The 11,214-nt window shown below is 41.6% G+C and overlaps 1 protein-coding gene across 4 annotated transcripts in view; it reads left to right on the top strand.

The window, feature by feature from the left end:
* Positions 1 to 11,214, top strand: part of ZNF407 (zinc finger protein 407) — a 418,202-nt gene that overhangs the window by 337,156 nt on the left and 69,832 nt on the right. The gene's annotated exons all lie outside the window — the stretch shown is intronic.

The following is an 11,214-nucleotide window of genomic DNA, read 5'->3' as shown; positions in this document are numbered from 1 at the left end:
AGCTCCCTCACTTCCCTGAGCCACAAACACGTCTGGGCCTCTGTCCTGAAGACAGGGGAGGACATATCAGCACTTCCCCTTCCCACGAGTTCAGCTACATCCTTTAGTAAATACACAGAAGAACAGATTGCATTCATCTTCGGGCAACTGCACATCTCGCAAAGCTTTGTGGTGCACCATCTCACCCACACCATCTGAGGTCGTCTGAAACTGATGCCAAAGTCAAGAGGCGAGTGTGAGTTTTTGTTTTGCCCTGTAGGAGAGTTAATGTGGCATTGTGAGAGCTCACAGAGAGTTTCCCACCAATCACCGTTGCAAAAGTAAGTTCAAAAGGAGCTCAGCCCTGAACGTTTTACATTGTGTATGAGTCATCTGTGAAGCTATAAAAACTACGTTGAAATGTTCAGGAAACCCTGTCAATTCTTCTGCTTTTGAAAGAGATTTCTGTTGTCATAACACAATTTCAAATGTTTAATAGCACACAGAAATAGAAAATAATCAGACAGTGGTCAAAGTGAATCAAACCTAGGAATTTCAGAGAAAAAGATAAATTAAGACAAAATTTCCTTTAATGACCACAATTTTGCTGTAATTTTTTAGATTCCCTTGGCAATTGCCCAATTTAACCAAAACCAGTCCCGTTGAACTTGGTTGAGATACAGTAAGTGACTTAGCACAACATTTGGCGATGGACTCAGGTTCACAGAAGGAATTAATTGAAGTCTGCACGGGTGTTTTCATTTCGTATACTTAACGTTCTCTGACCCTGGTACCTCGAGCTTCACTGAGGTTTACTTGCCTTCCCCCAGCTCCACAATGTCTTTAAGATCATGTCAACACAGCAAGTCAGGAACCACCAAACTTTTTCTAATATTATTTTTGAATTTGGTAAAGAATGTTAAAAAAAACTTAGTTCAGGACCCTAAAGCTACTTAATATTAGGTGACTAATTTTCAGGAGAATTTATAGGAGAACACCATTAATAATGAAATTTATGGAGACAGCATATCAGAAGGTAAATGTAAAAGAAAATATAAATAAAAACTGTCAGAGAAGAGCATGAGACGGCTTTTTCTTTTATGACTAAGAAATACAATTCGAGTACCTAAAATGCCATGCTCATAGAATTAAAAAAATAACAAATAGATGATTATTGCCATGTGCCTTTCCTTTTGTGCCTTTTTTGTGATGATCTGTGGGCGATTTATTGCAGTGTTGTTTGTGTACAGTGAGAGCCACCCGTGCTGCACAACACGGTGCTGAACTCTGACAAATCTGTGAAGTCCTATGACACCAGCACTACCAAGAATTGGGACACTTCCATCACCCCCAAAGATAGGATGTTTCTATCACCTCATGCCCTGCTGTCGCCAGTCACCTCCCACAACTGGCAATCAGGACTGCTTTCTGTCACCGGAGACATGTCTTTTCTAGAGTTTCCACATACATCCAGTCACATAGTACATGTGTGTGTGGCTTCTTTCCCTCAGGATGTTGAGATTCATCATATTGTTAGTTCATGCCTTTCTCACCAAGTATCATTCCACTGACCATATTTCCTTATCCATTCATCTCTGAATGGGCATTAGAGTTCTTTTTAACTTTTTGAATAAACCTGCCATGAGCATTCAGGGACAATCTTTTGTGTGGACATGAGCTTCCATTTTTTTTTTTTTTTTTTTTTGGGTAAATACCTGGGAGTGGAATTGTTGGGTTACACCGCAGGTAAATGTCTACTTTTTTTTTTTTTTTTTTTTTTTTTGTGGTACGCAGACCTCTCACTGCTGTGGCCTCTCCCGTCGCGGAGCACAGGCTCCGGACCGCAGGCTCAGCGGCCATGGCTCACGGCCCAGCCGCTCCGCGGCATGCGGATCCTCCCGACCGGGGCACAAACCCGTGCCCCTCATCAGCACGGACTCCCAACCACTGCGCCACCAGGGAAGCCCAATGTCTACTTTTTAGGTACTTGTCAAACTGTTTTCCAAAGTGACTGTGCCATTCTACATTCCCCCCAGCAATGTATGACAGTTCCAGAAGTTCCATATCCTCACTAACATTTGATATTGTCAGTCTTTAATTTTTAGCTATTTAATGGAGGGAGTGCTATCTCATGTTTTAATTGCGCTTCCCTGATGACTGGTGATGCTGAGCACCATTTCACGTAGTTATTGCCCATCTGTATATTGTCTTTTTGCCATTTTTAACTTGGGTTTTTTCTTATTATTGAGTTGAATTGTTCTTTTGAGTACCCTGGATTCAAAAACTAGGTCAAATTATATATATATAATATTAATATATATATATAATATATTATATATATATTATATGTGGCTATTCTCTTTATTTTCTTAATGGTATCTTTTAAAACAAAAGACTCAAATTTGACAAAGTTCAATTATCAATTATTTTCTTCTACAGTTTGTGCTTTTCATGTCCTATCTAGGGAATCTCTGTCAACCTGAGAGTCAAGATTTTCTCCTATTTTTCTTCTAGAAGTTTGAATTTTAACTTTCATGTTTAAATTTTGATCCATCTTGAGTTAATTTTGCAATGGTAGGGTCAAGTTTCACTTTTTCCCATATAATATCAGGTATCCAGAACCAAGTGTTTTTAAAAAACTATTCTTGGCATCTTGATGAAATCAACAGTCCACTTACACATGTCTATTTCTGGATTCTACTGCTGTTCCACGTCTCTATATGGTTTGTTCTTTCCCTAATTAATTCAACATTTTAATTTACTTTTATAGGTAAAAATTGTATATATTTAAGGTGTACATGATATACATACACATAGTGAAATGATTACCAGTCAAGCTAATTAACATACCCATCTCGTCACATTGTTTTTGTTTTTTTTTGTGAGGCCCTGAAATCTACTCTCTCCGCAAATTTCACTATTCAGTAAGTATTAGTAACGGCAGTCATCATGCTGTACATTAGATCTCCAGACTATTCAGCTCACACAGCTGAAATCCGTACTCGTGACATATTCTCTCCCCATTCCCCCACCTCCCACCCCTGGTTGATTGCCGTGGCTTTATAGCAGGTCTTGGATAAGACATGAATGTCCTCCAAGTTTGTTCTCTCTTCCAACACCTTTTTGGTTGTCAGGCTCTTGAATTCCCATATAAATTTGGAGGAGTCTGTCAGTTCTACTGAAAGCTTCCTAGAATTTGACTGGGATTATGCTGAATCTATAGATCATTTGGGGATACTGACTTTTAGTGATATTGAGTCTTCCCATCCTAATGTGGAGTCTCCACTTATCTAGGTCTTGTTTAACTCCTCTGAGTAGGGTTTTGCATTTTTTATTACACAGTTTGAACATATTTTAAAAATGTGTCCCTACGTACTCGTTTCTTTCTAGTTTTGCTTTAAAAATTTAATTTCGCTATGAATATTTTCCCCTTTAACTAGGCCACAAAGTCTCAAGCTAGGCAGCTTCACCATCCCTTCAGAGTTCACGTCACATGCTCTTCTCCCAAGTGTTTTTTTCCGCCACTGCAAGGAGGAGCTCTTCCACTGCCTACACGGGGCAGCAGCCCCAGAGTTGCTGCTAACAGGGCTCACGCCCAGCGGCACACTCCCCTCTGGGGAGACGGACTCGGACCCTACACTTGAGCCCACAGCGTTTCACGTGGACTCTTGTTGGGTCTGGTATACAAGATGACCTGTAATGGTATTCCACCATTCTCTCCTATGTGCTAATATAAATCGGACATAAACCGATGATGCTATAAAATAAATGTGATCTTAATACCTTTAGACTTATCCACTATACATTAAAAGCCTGAAAGAATTCACTTATACAGATATAACCACTTTCTAAGCAGTTTAACTTCCAATGTTAAATGCATTTCAGGAGTATGCAGTTCTAATATATTTGCATACTTTATTAACTAAATCTAACACTGAAATATCTGTAAGTTGGTCACAATGCTTGGTATTCAGGCTGCTTATCTAGGACAAAAGTTTTTTTAAAAGTTCAAACTGCCTTTACAGAAAGGTACTAGTCTTAATATTTAAGAAACATGCTAGGCACAGTATCACATACTATAATATCATATCACATGTATTAGCATTTAAAGAGTGTATGAGAAAGATAAACATAACACATTTAAAATAAATCTCACTCCCCCCCTTCCTTCTCTTGGAAATAATATGAACTATGAGAAAAGAAAACTAAACAGGAATTTTTATTTGCCTTATTCAGAACAGGTATATTCTTTACTCACATATTTATCCAGAAATATCTTGAGAGTCTGTGAGTATATAATCTCACCCTAATTTTTAAGAATGGAGTAAAACTGCTTAGACTTTCTTGCATCATCATACGTAACAGTGGTAATTTAAACTAAGTTTGTAAATGAATGCGCCCAAGAAACAGCATTAACTAAGTAGCTTCTTTGGAGTATTTAACTTTACTTTGGCGATAATTCTTAATTTAACAGTGGTCTCATATCAACATAACATGCCAAAACGCTTCCTTTGAAAACAGAGTAATATGATGTGACAGTACGTTTCAATGAAAGTTTTCTAGTCTCCCCAGAGCATCCTGAGTATTTTTTAATATTTCCACTGAGGGCTCACTTATGTTCCTCTTTCATACTGCCTAATGGCAGGATTTCAGTATGAAAATCAACACTAGCCTGCATTTACGCTCATCGGTCTGTGAGCCACACTCGGCCTCTGCCCGCAACTGCCGAGCGTCCTGAGGGGGTGGCCTTGTGCCCTGCTCAGGACCCACGACAGTGCTGGAACAACACGGGTGTCGCCTGTCGCCAACTGCTTTCACATTCCATCCCACACTCTTCTAGGAGTGGGCCAAGAGGACGCTATTTTCATTTTAAAAGAAAAAAGGGAAAATTCAAAGAGTGAGCATATCAGCCTCAACTTGACTGTCAGGGCTGGACCAGCCCACTCTGAAATGAAACTCAGAACCTGTACCCTCTGCCTGAATCACCTGGTCTGAGGTTTTGAAAGGCCATAGGCCCCGCTTTTCGCCCCTTCCTGTTCCACCATCAAGCGCCCTCATTTCTGTACGGCCCTGGCTTTTCAGTGGCCCCGGCACCATGCAGCCGAGGGTCCCATGCGGCCCCGTTCTAAGCAGAGGACCTCTGCATAACACGGGCAGCTCACAGCCTACAAGCTTGTCCATCCATTCTCCCTGCAGTGCCTCTGGAATGGAAAGACTTAGAGCCAAACTTACTTGTTTCTTAATTCTCAGAGTTTTAGATAGTTATTTAGTTGGCAGATTGAGACTTTCCTTCTTATTCTGTAAGCCTTTCTAAAGGATAAGACTAATTTCAGTGTTTGTGATAACTAATCAGGAACCCCAAAGATCTATGTTTTGTTCTCATTGTTGCTATCAATGAACAAGCGTAGACTCCAAATTTTCCTCTTTCAATTACACCATAAAGAAAAAAAAGATGTTTTATAAGGTAGGAAACATTTGTAACTTAAAAAAAACTTGCATTTAGGTTTTTTTCTACTAATTTTTTAAGGAAAGTAATTCTCTGTGTTGAAAGGTGAGCAATATTTTTCCAGTTTTTCTTGTTTATTTTTTTATTCTGAACAAGAACATATTAATGCTAAAGGGTATTTTTTTTTTTTAACGAAGTGAAATGATCAGAGTGTGAACGAGGTGTGAAATGTTAAATTCTTTACTAGTAGGGTGATTCAAAAATAATCAATATGATACCAGTAAATATACCAATGAAAGAGTACTCTTTTATTGACATAGGACTAATCAAATTGTGCTCAGCTATTGAAGACATATCCAGGTTTTGGGTCATTAATGCATCACTGTGTATATAAAAGGTAATTTATCGGCTGAGGTAGCACAATGTAATATTCTAAATATTGTAATAGAGTTTTCTAAGTTGTACTGAGGAGCTGAAATAAGGATATACCTTCAAAAGGTGTACAATTCAACTCTACTTAATTTGGAATCAAACCCAATGACTTGGCAGACTTGAGGAATCTGGTTTGGTTACATGGCGTTTTGTTGTACTACAATGCAGACCTGCTCCCCCTGCCTTTGATCCCTCGACCATCCGCAGACTGGACCATGCCTGCTTAATGAATATGTGTTTTTGTAATTGATGGCAGCAACTCTGACCAAGAACTTAGCATAACTAAGTCACAGCAGAACGTATAGGATTTTCCTGATCATCATTTTTATTTTTAAGTTTTGAGCACTATGGTACATAGTTGGTTTTCAATATTCTTTGCTGGTTGAATGAATCCCACAAAGCGTTGAACGCAATAAATTTAGATTATGTTTAAGACCTATAAAAAGGACATAATATACTCCGATGCTAAGGCTAAATGACTCCAAACACAAAGCAGATAAATTTTGATACTGGGATTAAATGTTGGACATAAACCATATCCATGTATTGTAAAAAAATTAAACATTTAATTTACTGGTCTTGTTAATTTTATGATGGTTTTTGGTGGGGATGATTTAGACGCTTCGGTGCCTCTGAAGAGGTGATCTGTCGCCTTTTTCTTGGCAACTTTACTGTGCTGCAAGCAGATACAGGAAAATTTACAGTGCTCATCTAGAAAGTGGTGCTCAAGGTAGCATAGGCTTGTTAAAGGCAAGCTGGGAGTTGTTGATATTGATGATATGCCATACACAAAGAAACTGACAAAGTTCCCGATCTAGTTTCTGTTGATTCTGGTTATGGAAATGCAGACAAGTCACCTAGCCTTTCTAGGGTCCATTTCATTTTCTATAAAATAAGAACAATATATGACTTCCCTGCCTCAGAGGGGGTTGTTTCAAATATATCAAGAGTAACAATGATTGCCAAGACCAGAAAATTTAAAATAGACTGGTGTATTAAAAGAATCTATAAAGAAATCAATGAGCTAGGCCTAACAGTTCTTTTCCTTCCATCTTTCCTACTCCCAAGTAGCTACAGGTAAGAATTCCTCAGGTCAGACTGACAGCAATACAATCAGGAACTGTCTGCTATCTGGGCTCCACTGTCACGTGGCCCTGTCAGTCCTGGCCAGCCAGAACAAATGGCGAGACCACCATGGATTCTCATGGACCATCCATCACCTATGACCCTTCCAAATTCAAACCCAACCTCCCTCCTTTTGCTACTAACTGCTATGCTTGCAAAACTAAACAATTTATTTTTGTGTTTCGTTTTAGGCATGGCAAATATTTCTTCTGTACTGAATCCTATTCTTCATGACTACCCAAGACCAACTGGCTGATTAAATCATTCAATAAAGTATCACTAAAGCAACCATCTGAGCACTAAATATGTGCTAGGCCCCTCGGTCGGTACTGAGCAAACAAACAGAAAGGCGCACAGGATATCGCTTTTGTTACTTTTTACTTATCCTGTGATTCCAGCACTTCCTATTTCGATTGGGAATAGATTCTTTGCAGCAGACACTGCGTGCTGCAACAGCTAACACGGTACAGGATGGTCTCTGCCTACCCCTGCACCAATCTGTACATGGCCCCGAGTGAAAGGACAGTGACAGGAAAAGGGGGATCTGGAAGGGAGCCCTGAATGCAGGACCTGTGAGCGTGAAACAGCTGAGCCAGGACCACTCAAACTGAAGAGCTGACTGCGTGTACTGGACCCGTGAGCAACTTAGGGGAAGTGGATCATGAAATCACAAACTAGCTATCAACACAATAGGAAAGGTTCTTGCCATACTTCTCTCCCTTTGATCCAAAAGGCATAACTGGTTGTCGGGTTTTTGAAAAACATCATGTTCTTGGTTCATAAAAGCTATTATAGTAGCAGCATTATTAGGAAAACTAAATGATGATAAAGGTAAAAGAATTTTCAGAGACTTTACACCTGGAAGTAAGCTTCCAAGAATAACAATGAGCAGGGTTGTGAGTTTCTTTGGAAGGAAAAAGGTTCTAATTCTCATTTTTAAAAAATGCAACTGAATAGAAATGACAAGAACGCTGAGCTGCCAGTCAGCAAAGATTGATGAAGTCCGGGAAGTTGGGAGGACAGCGCTGGCCTGGCACCAAGGGCATTAGCATACGAAACCATTGTCGGATGCTCGGTTTCGGATAACTGACACATTAATGTTCAGTTAGACTGTTCTAGTTTATTTAATTACCAACGTGGAACAATCCAAATAAATCATGGGAAGGTTACATTTTGTGAAGCTAGGAAGCCAATGCCACATAGATTGACACCTGGGGACCAGAACCTGGGGGAAGTGGAAGAGACTCCAGCTGTGTGAACAGCGTGGCTGTTTTTCTGCACCCGCTTCAGTTTGGGTTCGTTCAGTGGGGTGCAGGGCCTTCAGACATCAAGTGGTTCTGTTTTTAACCAGCTCACCTTCTGCAAATATATTCGGTTTCTAGGACTCTGTATTTTAAATGTTTTGGCACCAGTACAGTTTAGAGAAATGTAAAATGTAGTGGCAATTAGACAATTTTGTTTTGAAGATTAGTAATCTCTCTTTTTAGTGAAAAGAATGTGAGTCACGTGTGCTCATTTTTCTATTTGAAATGGGGCGCTAGCATTATAGCATACGCGTATGTATTTTTCTTTATAATCAATAAGTATACAGTATTGGAACGTGGCTATTCTTTAATGTTTTCCAACATTTATCCTCACCTTGAGGGCTTTCCATAGGTCTTATGAAGTGACCTGAGCTTTATATTCAGTGATTTCTCTGACTTTTCTGAGCCCAGTGAACCTTCACTCTGACTGTCCCTGCATCACTTAACCCACTTCATCTACTTAACCTCGCAGCTACATCCTGGACTCAGCGGTCAGTGGCTAAAATTCAGCCGGGTTCCCTCATCAGAATTCCTTGGCTCTGGTTGGCCTTGTCGTACAATTCTGAGTGAAGGATAGGTTCAGAGCTCACTTTTCTACGTGGACCTTATATTAGTTGCCACTTCCCAGCTTAGGTGGGAACCAGGGAAGCTGGGGAGGACGTCAGGGTCTTTGCCTTCTCTCCTCCTCGCACCTGAACTGCCCGGGCGGTGAGGACGGAAGTGCTGCCCATTGTAGTGGTGGCTGTCATGAGGGTCGGAGGAGACGCCTTCATTTATTCGCTGAAAGTTTGTTGAGCACGAAGCTGGACCCTGTTCTGATTGCCTTAGGATATGTCAGAAATGAAACAAAGATCCCTGCTTGTGGAGCCTCTGTTCTACCAGAGGGAGACAGATACTCAACAGAAGGCCTGATAAGTAAGTAAATCATGTAGTTTGTTGAAAGGTGAAGTGCTATGAAGAAAAGAGTGGAGAATGATGACAGGGTTGGGAGCTCTGGTGGTAGACTGGCTGGGGAGGGGATGGGCGGTCACAGCAGTAAATTGGGATGTCCGGGCGGACCTTGCTGGGATGGGGACGTAGGAGCAAAGACTTGAAGAAATGAGGGGTTCTTCTTGGATCTGCCTGGCACCAGTGTTACGCACAGAGAGAATCGCCGGGGCCAGGCCAGTATAGCCAGAGCAGATGGAGGGCGGGGGAGAAGCGAGGGCAAGCTGGAGAGTCACGCGCAAAGCTGTATAAAGTCAGAGAAAGCTGTGTGAGTCACATAAGGTGCGACTCAGGCTTCCGGAGTGCTTACTTTACATAAAGGTGGGTGCTATCGCTTGAGGAAAAATTTAAGGTGCCCTGTGCATAGAGGTCTTCCATTGATCATTCAGCCATCCACATATGGAAATGACAGCTCTTGTCAGTAAGAAGCCACACGTGCTTCAGCGAATTAGTTCAGCTAATACTGACCACGTTGAGAGGTAAAGTAAACCATATATAATACATGGGGCTAGTCATTCTTTAGTCTACAGTCATTTCTTGAAAATTAATTGTTTGCAGCATTCTATACGAGGTGCTCTCTTGAGTACAAAACTAAATAAAACGTGGTCCATGTCCATGGATAAAATGTTTACGTAAATAAATAAAAACTAAATGGAAGAAGCCTTCCACCTCTGCCCCTGAAGGCGTAAGTGGTGTAGCGTGTGCCCTCACACCGTCGGAACAAAATGGAAAACTGGGTGAAATAAAGGAGGCAGCTGTTTCCAGACCCTGGAGAATGGCAGTGAGGACAGTGGTTTCTAAGAACAGAGAAATGGAGGGAGCTTGCAGTCGCACAGCTTTTCTTCCTGAAGGTAGCTTCCTCCCTGCATTTCAGAGGGAAGGCGTCCAAGCAGGGCCCGGTGGGCTCACTCAGCCAAGGAGCTTTGGAGACTCAAGTGGCTGGAATTTGCAAAGCAGGGAGCCCCAAGAAAAGGAAGGAGCTATGCAGATAAAGCGCTCCACAAATCTGCCCGGCTTTCTTGGGGTCTTAGCTGAACGCTGACGCATCTACACACGCGCTGTGAAGCTCCAGGAGGGCAGAGAACAACTCCCGGGGAACCGCCACCTGCAGAGCCCACGCCGGACCAGGCGCTTTACGTTCCTGCAGCCACACCCAGAGGACCTGTCTCAGTGGGCCCGCAGCAGCCCACGAGCGGGGACTGTGCCGGATCTACCCTGACAAACCCGAAAGCAGGCCTCGGGAGGCTGGAGCCGACCCCCAGGCAGAGGGAACGCCCTGTCAGAAGAGTCCGCACACTCTAAGGGCAGACAGAAAAACCTAAACACCCGGCATCGTGACGTCACTGATGGCCGTCACCCAATAAAAAGTGAGCAGACATGCTGAGAGGTAGCACAGTGTGTCCTACAATCAGGAGAAAAAGTAGTCAGCAGAAGCAGACCAAAAAAGAATAGCGATGATGCAATTAGCATATAAGAACTTGAAACAAGCAATTATTAGCGTGTGCAAGGATTTAAAGAAAAATAGGAACAAAATGTGAAGAGAGATGGGAAAATATGAGAAAGAACCAGCAGAAGTTCTAGTACTGAAAAATACACGAAATGAAAAGTCCACTGGATTGGCTTAACAGGATATTATACACCGTTTAAAAAAAAAAAAGTGTGGTGAATTTGAGCACACAGCACGAAAAGCTATCCAAGCAGAAGCTCAGAGAGAAGACTGGGGGAAACAAAAAGAATGGGGCCTCAGTGACGCAGGGACAATATTTAAAAGCCTCACATTTGCATTTGGAGCCCAGAGGGAAAGGAAGGAAGGGAGGGGCAGAAAAAATGTTTGAGGAAATACTGGCTGAAAATTTTCCAAATTTGATGGACACTATAAACCCAGAGATACAGACTGGAAAGAAATAAGGAAAACTATGGTATTCGCATTTTACTATAAGG

The sequence above is a fragment of the Monodon monoceros genome, unplaced genomic scaffold, assembly GCF_005190385.1.
Source record: "Monodon monoceros isolate NGI ecotype Baffin Bay Population unplaced genomic scaffold, NGI_Narwhal_1 Super_Scaffold_1, whole genome shotgun sequence".
NCBI classification, from domain to species: Eukaryota; Metazoa; Chordata; class Mammalia; order Artiodactyla; family Monodontidae; genus Monodon; species Monodon monoceros.
This window is presented reverse-complemented; position numbering and strand designations above follow the sequence as displayed.